This window comes from Typopeltis vanoorti, chromosome 6 (genome assembly GCF_054136105.1).
Source record: "Typopeltis vanoorti isolate ZY-2024b chromosome 6, IOZ_Tvanoo_1.0, whole genome shotgun sequence".
In the NCBI taxonomy this organism is placed as follows: domain Eukaryota; kingdom Metazoa; phylum Arthropoda; class Arachnida; order Uropygi; family Thelyphonidae; genus Typopeltis; species Typopeltis vanoorti.
In genome coordinates, this window is record NC_143554.1 from 40,912,237 (window position 1) to 40,932,920 (window position 20,684).

At 36.7% G+C, this 20,684-nt stretch overlaps 1 protein-coding gene across 6 annotated transcripts in view; it reads right to left on the bottom strand.

Annotated features, from left to right (window-relative positions):
• Tti1 (Telo2 interacting protein 1) overlaps window positions 1–20,684 on the bottom strand; it is a 729,405-nt gene that overhangs the window by 304,548 nt on the left and 404,173 nt on the right. The gene's annotated exons all lie outside the window — the stretch shown is intronic.

Here is a 20,684-nt window from a genome sequence, read left to right on the forward strand (position 1 = left end):
CACTAGTCACAAGCTGTCCTTTAGACTCAACTCCTGAATAAACCACTCTCTGGTATCTCTCCATCAACCACCCTCCTATCCATCTCACCAACCCTATATCCATCCCCATCTTTTCCAGTTTACTGATTAGGGTTCCATGTGGTATCCTGTCAAAGGCCTTGGCAAGGTCCAGTAGAATCACTGTAAACCCATTACCCTTATCCAGTTCAGCCGTCACTGTGTTATAAAACATAAGCAAGTTACTGAGGCATGATCTACCCATCACAAAACCATGTTGTCCCCCATACAATATCCCATTTTCATCTATCCAATCCTGTATTCTTTTCTTGACTAATTTCTCTAAGACCTTGACGATGATTCCTGATATGCTAATCGGTCGGTAATTTACAACAGTAGTCTTGGAACCACCTTTATGCAGTGGAACTATTTTCCCCTCTTTCCACCCCCTCGGGACTAACCCAGACCCGAGACTCAAATTAAACAAAATGGTCAAGGATACTGACAATTCTTTAGCTGCTTCTCGTACGACACGAGCTGGTATACCATCCAATCCCACAGATTTATTGACATTGAGGTTATGCAATAGACCATTCACCTCAATTCCTGTATAATTTATTGGTTCATTCATTCCTGCAATGTCACCACCTGGATGATATACTCTTGCAAAGTGCTCGCTCAGTAATTCAAATATATCAACTGATTTGGTTATTTCCCTACCATCGGCATTCTTTAAAATCATTCTGCCATATACATTTTTTCTTTTACTTGCAACATATCGAAAGAAATGTTTGGGATTCTCTTTAGCCTGCATGGCTAATGTTCTTTCATAATCCGTTTTTGCTTTTCTTACCACACTCATTACCCTTCTGACTAGTGCTTTATACCGTTCATGTGCCTGCCGGTCACCTTTCTCCTTAAATTCCCTCCATAGTTGTTTCTTTTTTTGCAGCTCAAGCTTAATGGTGTTATTCATCCATTTAACCCCTACTTGATTTATTATTCGGACTCAAGGTATACAGTCAGCCATTGTTTCATGTAAACACTTCTTAACTGCCTCCCATGCACTATCAACTTCTAGTCCTTGCAGTTGTACATGCCATGACACTGAACCAATCAAACTCCTAAGCTTGTCATACTTTCCAGCCCGATAATTCCACATGTACCCTGTCTTAATTGTAAATTCCACACCTTTAGCCACCTCCCAAGTCAAGACCCTATGATCGCTCTCACCAATAGGTGGCAATGTGGTCATATTTGTTACAGCCAAATCCTCAGATGTAATTACTAGGTCAAGCACTCTCTGACCCCTAGTATTTTCCATTTCATGCTGTCACAGATAGTTATCCCTTAATAACTGCATAAAATCCAATTCATTTCTCCAGTGTGTCCTCTCCTCACTCCAATCAATGCGACCATAGTTGAAATCTCCCATAATAATTATCCTCCTTCCACTCATTTCTTCTATTTGCTTGTGCATACTGTCACCACCATCTTTTCCATCACCCAATTGTATATTTTGTTCTGCTAGCCAAAATCTCACACCAAATGGCCTCAAATGTGCTCTTTTCTCTATCCTGCAATCAACTTCTATTCTCCTTGGCTGCAGCTCATCAGCTATCATCAACAATACTCCTCCCTCCATTTTATTCTCCCTGTCATTCCTGAACACACTATACCCATCACATTCAATCCCCACTAGCTATATCATCTACAGTCAGCCATGATTCACTAATGCCAATAACCTGTGGTCTGGAAGTGCCAACCATGGCCAAAAACTCTTCCTTCTTGTTCCTAATACTCCTAGCATTAGTTTACATGAATCTAAGACCCCCCATTTGCCCCAACCCTACCTGGATGCCTTATATTAACTATCCCATTCTGATTTGTTGTCCTTATTTGCTCGGGCATATTATATTCATTCACACATTCAACTGCCTCCCTAAGGACTGTATATCTACTCCCCCACCTTAATAAATCTAGTTTCCCTGATTTTGCACATCCACTACATTCAGCAACACTTTTTCCAGTCTCCTTACACCGTATCCATTCAAATGCAAGCCATCCATCTTATATAGATCTCCTTTCGCTCATCGAACTCACTCCACACATCCACAAATTCCACACCATTCGTCATACATAACCCACATATAAAGTCATTTGCAATTAAGGCCCTCCTTTTAAACATTTCACTGTCATACCGCAGCAAAAGTTTATCATTCTAACTCTCTCACTCTTTTCTTTTGCTACCTCAAACAATTCATTCAGGTCCTCTATCATTTCCATTTTATCTCCTTTCAAATTATTCGTACCTGCCACAACAATCAATTCTTTCACCCTTTCCTTTTGCTCTCTAATAGACTCAGTTACATCCTTTATGGTCGCACCAGGTTGGTACGATTTTGTCAAATCCTCTACTAACACACCTCGTACTAACGAGTCTCCATACAGCACTCTATCCTTCATTTTGTTTATGTTCACACTCATACGCTTATTTTTTCTATCATACTTTTTATTATTGACTGGTTCACTCAGTCGACTTTTGTTCATATGCTCTAGCTGCCGTTTTGCCCTTTGTATCACTCCACTCATTGCATCTATCTCATCTTTTTTATTCTCTGTAAAACCATTAATATGCTCTGAATTAATACTATCATTCACGCCCTCACAGTTCTCTGTACAACCTCGCTATTTCTTGCCATATCACTATTTTCATCATTCTGAAGTTTGACAAAAATATCACACTCACGACCCGAAATACACTTTAATTCCTCATTCTCCTTACATTTTCTACACACATTCACTCCTTTATTATCATCTAACCATACTCCCACCGCACTCCACAAAACGCACATTCCGCAGATAGTACACTGAATCATACTCTTTATATTACCGTTCTTGAATAAAGATGGCGAATCGTCATTACTGGCTGCCATACTTACTTCTAACGTATTTTATCAAATTATAAAATGAAACACCAAACACACACAAACAGACGCACTAAGATACGAAAGGCAAACAAAAATACGTAATATTCAAGTAAATTTATCGAAGATAACTTATCTTATCAGGAGCTCTCTCAACTAGCACAAACGACTACGAATCCCTCTAGTGGCGACAACATCTTACATGTAAATATAAAAGACAAAACAACCTATATAGATGAGGTTCTGAGAAACCGATTTGATCCAGAAATTGCAATGCTCTTTGGAGTTTTATCCCTAACCAAAAGAGTGAATTCTCTCCTCATCTCAATAATTAAATGAAGTGCTCAATGTGAAAGTTAAGTAAAAGTATTTCATCAATGAGTTTGACTTTCTACACTTCTGAAATGAAGAATTATATCTCTGATGTACAAATGAATGTGCAAGCTTCATATAGAGTAACAGAAAATGGGGACAGGCCCAATCTGTTTGGCCCTTATTTGGTGTATGCAGAGGAAGAGTTTGAATGGCAGAATTAAATGAATTATCAGTATTTTGTGAAATTAATATCATTATGATACAAAATAAATGAATCCTATAATGTCTTATTTCTCAAAGAGAGAGAGAGAGAGAGAGTAGGTAAAACTACTTGATTGTGATATAGTATGATGATAGCATATTTTCATTTATTTTATTTGTGTTCTTATTCATAATTTTTTTTTGCATATTTTCTCATATTCAAAAATATTTTCATTTCACTGTAGTACTTTTTTTCAGTTAAACATCATACAATACAGCATGTTTAATTATTTTAAACTTTATTTTGCTGGAAGACATGTTGGATACATTAGGTTCCATGGCAACCACCTCCCCGTAACACCATTTCCTTTGTCGAAGTCAATAACTTAGGCTAAGCTACAATCTTCCCTTTCCTTGTAGCTCACACTTTATGAAAATACTGCTATTTTTGCTTTTGTTTCTCAAATCAATCAACTGATGTTTAGCATTTTTGTACAGTATATTTATTTTATACTGAAATTTACAAACTGTTTTTTCTAATTTTTACAGATTCAACTTTTATACAAGGGTGGTCTGAAAAGTTCTCTGCCTAACAATGAAAAAACGAATTCATAATTTCAAAATTATTTTTATTTTTCAACATAATCTCCTTTAAGACTAATACATTTATTCCATTGATGCACCAGTGCCATTATCCCGTCTCTGTAGTGGTTCTCAGCGAGAGATCTGCAAAATACCTCTCTACAGCTGCAGTCACCTCTTGATTTGAATAAAAAAAAAAGCTGACCAGTGAGGAAGAGTTTTGGAAAGGGATAGAAGTCAGAGGAAGCCAAATATGAAGAATAGGGTGGATGTTCCAACAATTCATAGTGCAGATCTCTTAATTTTCTCATTGCCAAAACACCTTTGTGGGCAAGTGCATTGTCCTGATGAAAGATGATTTTTTTCTTCTGCAAACCGGGTCTTTTCTCCGGAATATCTTCATCTAGTCTGGTTAAAAGATCAGAATATTATTCCCCGGTTATTGTTTTATCCTTTTCAAGATAATTAATAAACAAAATGCCTTTAGCATCCCAAAACACTGATGCCATGATCTTTCCTGCTGAAAAGATCAGAATATTATTCCCCGGTTATTGTTTTATCCTTTTCAAGATAATTAATAAACAAAATGCCTTTAGCATCCCAAAACACTGATGCCATGATCTTTCCTGCTGATGGAACTGACTTGTCTTCTTTGGCACTGAACAACCGACTTTTGTCCACTGTTTTGACTGTTGTTTGAATTCTGGTGTGTAACGGTGATATCCAAGTCTCATCCATAGTAATAAATGAATGCACAAAATCAGTTTTATTCTTGTTAAAATGCTTCAAGCACTGTTCAGAGATTTTCATGAGAGTGTGCTTTTGATCTGCTGTGAGCAAGTGCGGCACTCATCTTGCGTAAAGCTTTTTCATTTGCAGTTCTTCATGCAAAACACATGTTCTTTTGAAATGCCTATAGTCTCAGCAATTTCATTCCCTTTGACTAACTGGTCATCCAATACCATATTGTGCACGTGATCAATGATTTCTGATGTTGTTACACTTTTTGGATGTCCTTCACGAGGATCATCTTCAAGGCTGGTATGGCCACGTTTAAACTCGACAGCCCATTTCTTAATTGTCAAAAATGAAGCAGAAGAGTGCCCATAAACTTTTATCAACTTCAAATGAATTTCTTCTGGCATTAAACCTTGTTTTACAAAGAATTTTATAACAGTACGATACTCAATTTTATCCATTTCAAGGGGATACAGACAACACTTTTGTTTCCAACAGCTGTATAAAGCAAACTACTTGATAGAATGACATGAAATTTCACATGGATGCTTATAACAGATGTACTAACTTGGAAAAAAAAAATCTTGCCAATAGTGTAGCCATCTATGGTCAAGGCTGAGAATTTTTCAGACCGCCCTCGTACTGTTATACTGTATTTTCTTTCATTTTGAATCATTTTGTTTCAAAAAGATTCAAAATATTAGATACTGTATAACAATTAGGATCATTTAGAGTATTTTATGCTAAGCAAGTCAATGTCATTTTAAACAGCATACCATAACTTTCATCAAGGCAGTTTTCTTAATATCTTCATAATATTTTATTCTGATTTTGCATGATTATTCAGTTCTAGTTGATTAACATCTTTTCAGCATTAGACTTGAAGATAGCTGAGCAACTTCAGCGAGCATTCTGTGGATTTTTTTTTTTTTAATGTAAGTTTGCCAATGTGAATATATTATCAGTTTAGTGTTAAATTTTTAAAATGCTTAAATGTTTATTGTTAATTGGATATATATATGTCTTTCAACTTCAATAATCATGATGTTATTTGAGATTAAGGCTGAAACAACTAAGTCTATTATTCTAATAGAGAAGCTTAGGTGTTGAATATTATTCATAACTCATTTTAACGGTATTAATGGTAAATGAACTAAATTATAAAAAATATGTCAAACTAGCATCTTCAGATTCTGGTTTGAAATCCAGAGAAATATAAGCAAATCAGTAAACATCTTTTTTTATAATTTAGTTTGTTTGGTGTTGTTAATACCATTAAAATAAATTATGAAAAAGGCTATTATTTGGAAGATTTTTAGAATGAAATCCTCTGCCACCTCCATAAGAGAAGCAACCTAGAATGGCTTCTGCATAAGAAATTGATCCCCGCTGAAGAATGCTTTCATTTTAGTTTGTTTTAAACTGCAGTACTTTAAACTGCATCTATAGCACTTTATACTGGAATTTTAGATTTTAATTCTATACAGTTTGTTTTTATTTATTTTTTACATTATTATTTTCCTATGTTGTATTTAAGGTCATTTAATTTAACATTTTAGTGTTTGATCATATGTTAGATTCCTGATACACAAAATTATGTTTTCTGAAATGCCTAACACAGCTTGCACAATCATTTGAAGTGAAGTGAGGCAAGGTGAGAGATCTTAAATTTTCTCATTCTTTTTATGAAACAATTCTGGCAGAGAAATATTTATGACTTTTTTTTTTTGCAATTGTAATATTATGCAATAGTACAAACAATCAGCTGATTGTTTTTCCAGCATGTCAGGAGTCCATTAGATTAAACTTATTTCAACTATTCTTCTTTATCCATACAATTTCTTATGGATAAAGATTTTATTTCACATAAAAGCTATCCATAAGGTTTCTTATAGATAAAATTATATAAAAAAATAACATATATGACAATTTATACCTGCTCTCAATCAAGGGTTGGTATCTCTCTCTGTCTTTCCTCTACATACTGAGACACTAATCAGGATGTGACTTATGCAATATGAATACTCTAGATTTTCATGTTGCATTTTAGTATTCTTTGTGTACTGTCTTTTATATATAGTTTCTGTCACTCGTATAAAATTTCAGAAATGATGGCAATCTTTTATTCTAAAAGATCACCATAGCTAATTGATTCCATTATATGTACTTCTGAATGGTTATATATGATATATTTATCCATATTTCCCACTAGTGAAAAAATGCAGAACCAACTGCCAGCCTGGTTGGCTGAGTAGTTAACGTATCTGCTCTCCAGTCAAAAGGCTGCGGGTTTGAATCCCAATGAGGACATGGATGTTTGTGATTGTCTGTTAAAATACTAGTGGTGGTAGTGGGCAGTAGATAGCATTGGTGTAGATGATGCAGTTTTCTGTAGTTGATGGATTGAGTGGTGGAGGAGAAGAAGAGTTGTAGATTAGGGTGCCCTCCCTCAATGAGTATTTGGACTATAATAATAATTTCATGCTTTCTAGCTGGAATTTCTTCTTTATTTATTTTTAAATGTGCACATTAGATATAATGCAACAGTACTGTACAAATGTTTTGCTAGCCAATAAATACAAATTTGGTATAGATGCAGAATATTATTATTAATTTCTTCACCTCTCAAAAGACTCATCATGAGAGGTCAACACTAGTTCTATACAAAGTCCATCATACAAATCCTTAAACTCATCTACTGTTTGCACTTTCACAACCCTCTTTGGCAATGCCTTCCATGCTCCCACCACTTTCCAAGCAAAAAACTTACTTCTCAGTCTTTTGCTCCCTATTTCCTTTTGTAACTTTCAAGGATGGCCCCTTGCCTTTGTTCCTTCTCTTCATTCTACCATATGAAAAATTGCCATAGTGTTAATATCATAATAACCTTTCAACAATCGACCAACCTTTCCCAGCAAAGGTTGGTCGATTGGTAGAGCCTCTGCTACTAATGACTCAGTTAAGTAAGTTTGAGCATGGTTAGTAGTTGGAAGGGGTCCAATCGTTCGATGCTGTTGGCACACTCTCCATCGATGAGTTTTTGGACTCCCTGGAGGTGTCAAATAATAATAACCTTTCAACAACATGTCTCAATCATATTTCTCCTTTGTTTTCTAACTGCCAAACTCTGCAGCCTACATGACCTCAGTCTATCCTCATGATCAACATTGTATAGTATTGATATCATCTGCACCCTCTCCAAGGCTACTTTATCCACCTTCAAATCCTGGTGACAAGACCCGAGCACAGAAATCCAGACATCGTCTGATCAAAGCTTTATACAATGGGATCACCACACTTTTATCTCTTGTGGTCTATGTCTTCACAACCTTTGCAATATGTTCTCTAAATTTCAAATTTCTATCTACAATCACCCCAAGATCCCTAGCTTCCTCCACTTCTTCCAATATACCTCCACAAGTGAATATGAAGCATCCCATCTGTGATTTCCCAATTTTACAATATTACATCATCATTATCAAATTTCTGACATGTACCCTCAAGGGGTGTACAAGATATGATAGTACTACATGAAAAATTTACATCATTACTAACTTCCTATCTACAATTTTCTTCCAAATCAATCTGTTACATGTCAAGACTTCAATAGTGTCAGACTTTATATTTCTATCTTCTAAGGCACGTTTTACCATATCAATCCACCTATATCTTGATCTTCCTCTGTCTTTTTCCAGACAACTTGGCAGAGAACACTTGTTATGCTAATTTTTCCTCTCCCATTCTGTTTACGTGACCATACCACCTGAAATTAGCTCTGCTAACACATTCCTGGATGCTAGCAATGTCAAGTTCTTTCCCTAATATCCTTGTTTTTAATATGATATTGCCATTGATGACATCTGTTCACACCTCTAATCCTTCTCAGGACTTATCATATCTGTGGTCTCTAGTCTTTGGTCAAACACTTTACTTCGAACCCATCTCTCATATCCATAAGTTAAAATTGGTTTGAACACCGTCTTGTATACAGCTAATTTAGTGTTTTGACTAATTTCTCTCTTATTCCATATAAATTAATCAGTTGACTTCCTACCATACAAGCTTAGTTGATTCTGTTGTCCATTTCCATATTTAATTTACCATCTTCACTAAAAATCATGCCTAAGTAGCTGAAATGTTTTACTTGTTCTATAGGTTCTCCATTCACAATGCAGTTGATATTTTCAATGTTTCTGCCTGTTTTCATTGTCTTTGTCTTGTTATTGCTGACCTTCATACCATATCTATTACAACAGTTTTTCAATTTAGTCAGGGAATCTTGCAGACTTGTAGTGGATTTATTCAGAAGTATAACATCATCTGCCTAAAGCAAAGAGCTGATATTAACATCTCCAATTTTGATATCAGGTTTAATACCACTTTTGTTCATAATGTGATCCATACAGATAATGAATAACAGAGGGGATAATGTACATCCTTCTCTGACACAAAACCATCTTCCTGTAATTCCTTCAATTATAACTGCTGCCTTACAACTCAAATAAAGACTAAGTATTGCTTGATATAATGCCCCACTGACACCATACAACTGTAGCGTTTTGAATAGCTTCTCTATTGGTACTGTGTCATATGCTTTTTCCAGATCTTTGTTATATTCCCATGATTTCTCAACTATTTGTTGTAAAGTGAAAATCTGATCCTGACAGCCTCTATTTGGTGTGCATCTCCAGCTTTTCTTCACCAAGCTTCTCTTGCACAATCTTTCTCAACCGTTTATCAAGTATACTTGCATAAATCTTACCAGGAACACTCAGTAGAGAAATACCTCTGTAATTCTAACATTCAGTTTTATTTCCCTTTTTATATATTGGTACTATGACAGCTCTACTCCAATCATTTTTCATGTCACCTTTATCATCTCTAATTCTTTTTACAGCACTCTTTATTCCATTTCTGAGTGTTTTCAACAACTGCCAGAATATCTGCCATCTTCTTGATATTTATTTTTTATGTTCTTACCAAAGTTTTCCCATGACTCTTGTTTAGCTAGTTTTGCAGTGTTTAGCTTTCTTACATTTGTCTCTGTATTCTCTAAGAGCACAAGCTGACTTATTTGTCAAGAACCTTTGATATGCTTTCTTCTTTTCCTTCACTGCCTCTTTAATTTCCTGTGTCTGTCATGGAGTTATGTATTATAATATTACATATAGTTGAATTAAACTGGAATCTCCATTCATTTGATCACCTTTCCAGCTTATTCAAGTCCTCTTGAAGACCTGAAACATCAGAACTATTACTAATAACTCTCCCAAGATTCCCATCATCTGTACACAACTTAACATCTCCCTGTAGTAGTCATGGGATAATATTATTGGCATAAAGATTGAACATTAGTGGTCCTAGTACTGAATCCTGTGAGACTCCAATTGTAACCTTTCTACTCCCTGATACTGTCGTCCTATATACAATTCTATGATATCTGTAAGAAAGCCAGTCATCAATCCTATCCACTAACCTGATATCCAAGCCCCCTGTGTTGCAACTTAAAAATCAACTTGTCATGTGGCACCTTCTCATGTACCTTTAAAAAATCTGAAACAATGACAGTGTATGCCTTACCATCATCCGCTGCTCTTGTATTCTATTGTAAAATGTTACCAGATTACTAAAACAAAAGTGCCTTTTAACAAATTGCTGACTGCATAAATAATATTGTCCTCAGCAGCTCAATTCTGTATATGCATTCTTACCAATTTCTCCAGAATCTTAACAACTACAGAAGAAATACAAACAGGATTATAATTTGATATCTCCCCTCTACCATCACCTTTATGTAATAGCAATACGAGTATTTTACTCTCATTAAAATTCTCATAAAACTTGCATTAAACGGCCAAGTTAATGATTGTATCTATTATGTCATCTCTCTATCCCAATGACTTTAACAGGCCTTTAAGGCCCACAACCTTCCAAGCATACTTGGATTTCGTAAACGAAATACGAGGATAGAATGGTCACTCCTATGCCTCAAGGTGTTCTTGGCTGTATCCCTGTGTGTTCACGGGGCCGGTTTGCCTGCTTGCAGGATGAAAAACACCAGATAAACTGGTGGAAAAACCCTACTGCCCACGCCCAAGACTGGCTAACTTGGCTATGGCTGAGGAAGATCCTTCAGCTCCTCACGTCTCTGACGGGAATCGAACCTAGGACACTCCTTCCCCAGACATATGGTTGCGAAGCGCAAAGCCACTAGGCTAACTGCGTGGACTATTATGTCATCTGGGAAGTTTAAATCTATTCTGACTTGATCATTAGTCTTGTGTTGCATCCAGTGGGTGTTATTAATTTTTCTGAGGCATTTCATTTCAAATGCTTGAAGTTTCTTGATTGGCTGTTGAGCTAATCTCCAGGCTTCTGAAGAATAAGTAGCCGAGGGGGATGATAATTGTTTTATATAATTTTAATTTTAGACTTGTTAGGATTTTTTTATTTTTCCATATTTTATTTATTTTATTCATGATGGTCCATCGTAGGTTCAGCCTGTATTTTACTGTTTCCATATTGTTGAGGTTACTAGAAATGAGACTACCAAGATAAACATATTTATTAACTTGATCCAATGGGTGATTTTCGAGATTTATGGAAATATTTTCTTCTTCTCTACCTATCTTCATTATTTTTGTTTTATGAAGATTTATTTTCGTACCATAAGTTTTACAGGAGTCATTTAGAATATTAACAATTTTTTCTAACTGTGATTTAGAATCTGCTAGGATAATGATATCATCAGCGTATTTAATGTGATTAATGTTGCTACCACTGATTTTTACACATGGTTCATCAGTCATGGTTTTACAGACTTCTTCTAGGAAGATGATAAAGACTTGAGGTGAGAGAGGGTAACCCCGCATTACACCTTTCTCAACTCTGAAATCCTCGGTTTTAATGTTGTTCAGTTTAATAAAAGCTTTAGTGTCTCCATAATAATTTGTAATAAATGTTGAAATATCTGAATCCATTTTTACATTTTTTAAGATAGTGATCAATTTGCTTGAAACCTATAAAACAACAGTATATGGGCAGGTTGTATTCCCAATATTTTTCTACTATATTATTAATGGTGAAGATGTGGTCTATAGTGGATATATGTCGCCTGAATCCTCCTTGGTTTTCCTCCATGATTTTTTCTGTAAGCACCCGTGGTGTTCTCTTTTCTATAATTCAGATGAATAGTTTATAACTATGACTTAAGAGTGTTATGAGTCTATAATTTTCATATATTTTTTTTGTCTCCTTTTTTGTGAATTGGAATAATAACTCCTGTTTTCCAGTCAGTTGGAATTACTCCCGTATAAAGAATTTGATTAAATAATTTCATTAAGAGGTTAATGGCTTCCTTGCTACTATATTTCTAGAGTTCTATAGATATTTCATCTTTGCCCATAGCTTTCGAAAGTTTCATTTGGTTTATTGCATTTATAATTTCTGCTGCAGTTATGGGTGGTGCCGTTTCATATATCATCTCTTCTGTTATACTTTCCTCCTCATATTCTTTTTAAAATAATCTTGGTTGATAGTAGTCCTTCCAAATTGTTTTAATATTTTGTATTGATCCAGTCTCTAGATTGTTTTTATCTTTCATTCTTAGTGGTTTATCTTTATAGATCTTAGTTAATTCTTTTATAATTTTATATACAGTTTTATTGTAATTTCTTTTATTAGCTTCTTTGCACAGTTTTGCTTTTTCTTCCAACCAATTATTTTTAGCAGATATGTACATTTTATCAATTTTGTTTTTAAGATTCTTATAATGTTGTTTATTTTCTTCTGTCTTTTTTATATTTAATATATGCTTTGCTGCTCATTTTTCTTCTAAGGTATTTAACATTTCAGGTGCTAGATCTGAAACGGGAGACCTCATTCTAAATGATGTCACCTTTCCAGAGTCTAACAGAAATTTTCCATTGAATAAGCATACTTATCATTTTGGCACAATTTAACTATGTTTTAAAAGAAATAACAACTTGCAAATTAATATAAGAACTGTTTATATTGAAGTTAATGTATCTATATATTAAATGTAACTGTAAGTCAACAAAAAGGGTAAATGTAAGAGTAATTATCAGTGATTTTTCTACACGTGAAAGAATGCCAATAATTCGGCAAGAAGGGGCAAAGGTCGCCCTAATGCTACAAAAGCAGCGTGGGTGCTATCTCTAAGAAAACATCAAGACGCATACATTCCCGGAATTGGAAAGGCCCGTATGAGGAACGATGAAGTCACCCAGTCAGGGACGAATCAGAAGGGCGGAAAGGAGAAGACAATCGCGGAAAGGTGCCGCTCGTAGAGAGCGTATAAAACCTGCAACATAGAATTGAACTCCCCCCCCCCATTTTGTTCGTTCCTGTATTCTAACCATGAGCTTCGAGTGATCATCGTGGTTCAGTTCTTATCTTTAAGAGCTGACCTCAGAGAAATTCCAGCATGACACCGCCACAGAACACGGCAAGAATGAATGTGGGCCGTCGATGAGGAAAAGCATTAACGTAAATAATTAGCAAAGAAACCTAGTACCCGATTCAGGGAGAGCATGTGATTCCCACGTGGCAGCAGAACTAAGGCAGCCAGAATTTCGTAAGCAGGAAGGACGGAGAAAATCCCAAGAGAACCTGAGATGGTGTAGATAAGTACTTTTACATATTCTAGCCCTTTTAGAGAAATTGACTAACAGAAACAGAAGAAAGTGTATTTCGAATTTGTGATAAAGAGAAGCATGAAGAATTAAAATATGTGTGAATAACTCTATACCATTGGATTGAGTTCTAAGAACTATTAGTTTACTAGATATTTTGTCGTGATCCATTCCAGGGAAATTAATAATGTGCTAAATACCTAGCTGGTTCCAATAAGTTTAAAACTAAATATTTGATAAGTAGAAAGAATTTGTATTATAAAGATTAAGAAATCCATTTATATAAGAATGAGAGAGTGAGAGAAACATAAGAGATTTAGCCTAGCATTAATATCAATTTTGTCTTTGTATTGTAATTTATTATGAATTCATTAAAATTATTTGTAACTATTCATGTTTGTTTTTCTGGCCATGTTGACTGACCTAGACCCTTCATAAAAATACGAACCTGGTGATTATATATGTGAGTGTGTGTGTGTGTGGGGGATATCTTATGTAAGAATGAAAAAGGGGCACGACTGCCTACAAACTAGAATATCTACGGCTTCTAACTTGAAGTGAATTATATTAGTAGCATCTGATTTTTATAACCATCCTTAGGCTGAGATTGACTCTGTCCTTAAGCTTAGGCTGGAGCAATATAAATTTGTCTGAGTAACTGGGGATGACTTATAGAGATCAGAGAGCAGGTATTTCTGGGGGCCCTAATTTAGAATTGTTAGATAAGCAATAAGATCTGATTTTTCCAAAATAGACAGACGATTTTAGAAGTATATAAAGATTAAAGATAACTGATAGAGGCCAACATACATAATGAAGTAAAAGAAAGAGTAGAGATCACTAAATCAAAAAGTGTCATACAAAATAAAGATAAAACGAGACGTAACAAATGGCGCAACAGTCGACAGGATGTGTTTGATCCATGAACAAGAGAATAAATTAATCAAATTCAGTGAAATGGTGTCAGTCACATGCGAAGAAAAAAAATAAAATTTTTTTTTAATTTTGGAAGGGAAGGTTTGAAATTTAAAAAAAAAAAATATATATATATATTGTAAGCAAAAAGGATAAGTATGTCGATACCAACCAGTACAGAACTAAGTAATTTAGAATTCCTCAAAACGGTGGGACCTCATCAGATTCTCCCTAAAGGAAACTTTTCCATGGTCGGAGGACTCATAGAGGGAACACTGTGTGAAATTCTGTTAGACACAGGTGCGCAAGTTTCAGTTGTTCCTCACTCAGTGTTTAAGAAATTTGATCCCCTCAGTCCCGAGAGTCTCATAGAGCTTGAGAAACCTCGCACTCTAATAGGCATAGCCAGGATAGAATTGTGCTCCACCATGAAGGTAAAGGTGCAAATATCTATACTTTGTTTCCCTGTGAAAATCACTCACGAACTACTAGTTCTTCCTGAGATGGCAGACCTAAGCAATCAGGTTGTTCTGGGCCTGGATTTTTTGAAAAGGAACCGTTTTGCATGCAACTTCGGAAACCAATTCCCCCCCTCTCTCTCTCTCTTTCTTTGTGGGAGAACTTTCCAACCTGGTCACAGCCCCAAGGAGGGAAACAATGCGAGTGAAACCATGAAGGGTGAAGTAGGCAGTCTAAGTAATAATCATGATGAATGGAAGAAAAGGCTCACACACGATGCCATGGAGCTGCATGACTATCAATTAGTCAAGGAAGAAATTAGGAAATTCTTCCACACCTCCTACAAAAATTTCCCCCAGGGTGTTCACAGAGGGAATCACGTCCCTCTGCTGCACTAATGCTGTGGAACATTCCGTACAGGTCACTTCAGAAACTCCAATTTATACAAGGCAGTACAAGACCCCTCTGAAACACCAGGACAAATTGGATAAACTCTTAGCAGAATATGAAAGGGCAGGAATTATTGAGAAATTGAATTCTCGCTGGAACAGCGCATTTATCCTTGTTGAAAAATCTAATGGAGATCTAAGGTTTATGTTAGACCTTAGGGAGATTAATAAGGTCACCGCACCTATTGATTTTCCTGTGTGTATGATAGAGGAGTTGCTAGTCGGCCTGGAAGGAGCAAGGGTGTTCTCAAAGTTTGATTTAAACTCTGGGTACTACCAAATCCCCCTTAGGAAGCGGGATAGACAGTATTTTGCCTTCACCACTAAATGGCAAAAATACCAACTGTGCCGTCTTCCCCAGGGAGAAAGGAACTCAGCCATGAGTTTTCAGAGCCTCATGAACACCGTGCTAGCTGATGTATTGGGCAAGGGAGTCCTGTGCTTCCAGGACGACCTGCTAATCTACTCGTCCACACTAGGTGAACACAAAGAGATCCTACTGAGAGTTCTACATGGACTAAGCGAAGCCTGCCTGTCACTGAAGTGCTCCAAATGTAAATTCTTTTTAAGGGAAGTCGAGTACCTTCAACACATAGTGAGTGGCACAGGAATAAAACCTTCCAAGGACAACGTAAGTGCTGTCTTGGAGGCAAAACCTCCCTCCACAGTTAGACAAGTCAGGGGATGGGGATGGTAAATTTCTACAGGAAATTTATTTCCCAGTGCTCCAAGTTAATGGACCCCATAGTCAAGCTTACGAGAAAAGGGAGAAAATTCACATGGGGGGAGGGGCAGCAGAGAGCTCACCAAGCTTTGAATAATGCTCTGGTTTCAGTGCCAGTTCTCACTCATCCCAAAATTGGACAGACCTTCTTTCTTGCTGCCGATGCTTCAAGCAACACCACTGCCGCCGTTTTAGAACAGACTGAGGGAGAAAGTTTTAGGCTGACTGCCTTTATGAGAAGGAGATTGTCATCTTCTGAACAGAACTACTCTGTGATAGAGAGGGAGGCCATGGCAATCGTGTGCAGCCTTAGGAAGTTCAGATATTTATTGCTGGGACAACGCATTATCCTCAGGTCGGATCACAAGCCCTTATCCTTCGTCTCCTTAATGAAGGATAAAAATCAGAGGATTGTGCGGTGGTTCCTAGAGATGCAGAAATACAACATGGAGGTTAGTTATATTCCTGGCAGAGAAAGCGTGGTAGCTGACTATTTATCCAGGTCACAAGACCCCAATCCTGACGAGAACAGCTGTGCAGATATGAAGGAGATGAATCCTGTATTGATAATGAAAGAAAAGAAAAAAAAAAGGGGGGGGGGAGTCTCTACCCCCCAGCTACAAGTCTGGGGAAAGCAGCAGATCATTGATGCCCAAAAGACAGATCCAATTGGGAGGGGGGGGTGCACAGAAGGCTATCAGAAGGACAGGGACTCTCACACAGTCAAAAGTTCTATGACTCAATATTCATCGACAAGGACGACCTTCTGTTGTCAAAACAAGGCGTCACCGGAAAATGGAGGGAAAAGATTCTTGTTCCGAGTGTCATGATCCCTTGAGTATTATACACCTTTCTTGACACGGACCTAGCCAGCCATCAAGGCATACATAGAACCTGGAAGAGGGTGAAGGACAGGTATCTATGGTGGGGGATGAGGGGTGATGTTGAGGCCTACATATCATCATGTCATCTGTGTCAACAAAAATCCCTCATCACTGGCAGAGCACCTCTCCAACCTTTCCCTCCCCTCACGCCCCTTTCAGGCTGTGGCTATGGACATAGTGGGACCACTCCCCACTACCTCGAAGGGGAACAGATACATACTTGTTGTAATTGACATGTTCTCCAGGTTCCCTGAAGCCACAGCCATGAAGGATCAGACGGCGAAGACTGTAACGAACAAGCTGTTCAAATTGATATTTTTGAGATATGGAACACCAGAAACACTCATGTCAGGGCACGAATTTCACCACAGAAGTGATGCTACAACTCTGTAAATTGCTGGGGATAAAGAAGCTATTTACCACCCCATATCATCCCCAGGGGAATGGGATGTGTGAGAGGATAAACCGCACTCTGAAACATACCCTATCTAAGCTGGCAGAGGGACAAATTTCAAAAAGTGTCATACAAAATGTGTATTATATATATTATAATACACATCTGATTTTTATAACCATCCTTAGGCTGAGATTGACTCTGTCCTTAAGCTTAGGCTGACACAATATAAATTTGTCTGAGTAATTGGGGATGACTTATAGAGATCAGAGAGCAGGTATTACTGGGGGCCCTAATTTAGAATTGTTAGATAAGCAATAAGATCTGATTTCCAAAATAGACAGATGATTTTAGAAGTATATAAAGGTTAAAGATAACTGATAGAGGCCAACATACATAATGAAGTAAAAGAAAGAGTAGAGATCACTAAATCAAAAAGTGTCATACAAAATAAAGATAAAACGACACGTAACACAGGGTTTATCCATTCACGATTTGGCCTTGATGTTGTACCAAGTATGTTTCTTGCAGTACTTGTAACAATTTTTTTATCTTGATTCCATGTATTTTCTATATTATCATAGGTTAATCACCTAAGCTCATTTCCTATTAGTGTTTGATAGTTGTCTTGCATAAATTTCTCTTTTAGTTTTGACAGGTAAATTTTGTTGATAAGAGTTCGTGATTTACAGTACTTGAATTTTAGTTAAATTTTTGCCGCAAGCAATTCCTGGTCAGTGTCAAAGTCTGGAGTTTTTAAAGTTCTAACGTTTTGCAATGATGATTTCCAAATGTGTTTGATTAAAATGTATTCAATACAGTTCTTTATTGTACCATCTGGTGAGGTCCATGTGTATTTGTGGGAAGGTCTATGGTAAAAAAGGGTATTACAGATAAATAGATTATTTGCTTTAAAATTCTAATAAACTTTCTCCTCTTTCATTTCTATTATCAACTCCAAAGCTGCCCATCACATCCTCCACGCCGGGGGTGAACTTCCCAATTTTGGCATTAAAATCTCCCAATAAAATTAATATATCTTTCTTATTAGTCTTGTCCATTAAATCTTGCAACTCATCATAAAAAGTGTCGATTTCTTCATCTTCTTGTGACTGGTCGGAAGCGTAGATTTGAATTATTGTAAAGTGAACATTTTTCTCTTTATCTTTTAATTGAATAGCGATCATTGATGTCACTTTTATCATCTCTAATTCCTTTTACAACACTCTTTCCTCCATTTCTGAGCTTCTTCTCCAACCTCCAATATCTTGCCACCTTCTTGATATTTATTTTCTATGTTCTTCCCAAAGTCTTCCCATGACTTTTGTTTAGCTAGTTTTCCCAGTGTTTAGTTTTCTTACATTTGTCTCTGTGTTCTCTAAGAGCACAGCTGACTTATTTGCCAGGAACTTTTTTATTTTTATTTTCTTTCCTTCCAAAATATTTTTGCTTCATTCTTTTACTTCACTGCCTCTTTAACTTCCTATGTCTACCATGGAGTACAGATTTTTCTATCCTCACAGACAACCTCACCACATTCCTCACTCGCTGAATGAGTCAATGTCACTTGACTGATACTTGCCACCGAATCTCCAAAGTTTGGTTCTTGTTCTCAAACTCTTTTATTTTTTCTTCAATAATCTTTGTGTATTTTAGTCCACAGTTCACATCTGAGAACTGCTCAGTTTTTATTCGCTTCAAAACTTTCTTACATGTTATTCTTTCCAAAATGAAATTCAATTTTATATTGCTCAAGACTAAATAGTGATCACTTCCATTTCAAATCCTCTGTACACTCTGGTGTCCCAGCACCAGGGAGAAAACATCACTATCGACAATAACATAGTCAATGAGACTTTTCTTATTCCTTGCCTCTTCTCTCCATGTAAATTTGTGCACATTTTTATGTTGGAACATGGTGTTAGTAATAACCAGTCCATGTCCTGAGCAGATATCCAACAGGTATTTGCCATTATTATTAGCTTTGCTCTTTTCTCCAAATTTTTCCAAAATATTTTTGCATGTCTGACAATCATTTCCTACTCTGCTATTTAGATACCCAACAAGGACCAACTTTTCCTTTTTCATTGTGTCAGTTGCTTTTTCTAGAGCGTCAAAAAATTCCTCCATTTCTACCTTAGTAGAACCTTCTGTGGGACCATAGGCACAAATAAATCTCATTGTCCAGTTCCCCATTCTTGTATTTGCCCACATCACTCTACTTGAGACTGCCTCCCATTCAAGAAGATTAGCCTCGTATTTAGTGTTGAATACTATGGCTACGCCTTCTTTTCCTTGACTATCATTGCCTGAACATAACATTTTGTATTTATTGCTCAGAAAGAGCTCACCAGTTTTTGTCTTTTTTGTTTCAGTCACCCCTATTATGTCGATCTGGTACTTATCTAATTCCTCAGCTAGCTCCATTTCTTTGCCATTCAGGCTTCTTATGTTGATAGTACAGATCTGTAACTCTGGTGATGTTGAGTTGGGGTGTGTTTTCAGATTTGTTCCAGTAGCTGACTTTTCGCTGTTTGCCCTGGTTCCCTGGCGAAAACAATGGGGGAGGGGGGCCTTGTTTAACCGGGCGACGCCCCAGCTGGTATGAAATTCTGTCGCTGTACCATCATTTTGTATTTTGGTTTAAGCCAATAAGAATACAAATTTGGTCGACTAAATCCCAAATTGCCAGCCCATCCTCTTTCATTCAGTATCTAGGTAGATACCTAACAAGAAGGCGAGGATTGGACATTAGGTCAGAAGCCCTGGTCGGTTCTCCGCATTCCTTTAAAGGCTATGTGGAGGTCTCCTCTCAGTTATACAGCTTTGACCCTTAAGAACCCCTTAATTAATTAATTCTCTTCATGCTGTATTCATTCGATTAAATTTCAGTCATCATCATCATTCAATTCCTCCTTTCAGGGTTTTTAAACCAAGTGGCCTGTTCTGAATTTAAGATTTTAGTGTAAACTAGCATCTCAGCCAAAAACATGAGTTTTCTCATACTCGTCTAGCATTTGTGTAACAGTATGAGAGCAAAAATACATAAGCCTATCCCAAAACGGGAGATCAAAGTCATCCCACAACTATTGTCTAATTGCTCTCACTCCAGTCGTCTATAACAATGGAGAAAGTCATAAACAGCTAAGTTCATCATAACTCTGAGAAGTAGATGGTTTCCACTTCTCAGAAATTTCTGTACTAATAAGCACCTTAGGACTCTGTGCTTTGGTCCACGTTTTTTCGTTTTATACAATGGCATTCTCTCTCCCACAGATGCCATCCAGGTTTTGCTGATGACAATACACTCCATTTTCTTCTTCATTCAACAGACCCTCAGTGCTCAAATATTCAATCTTTATGATCTTCCATTATCAATAGTTTAAACAGTGATCTCCCTGCCATTCTGCATTGGAGCAAGGACAATCTAATAAACTTCGGTACT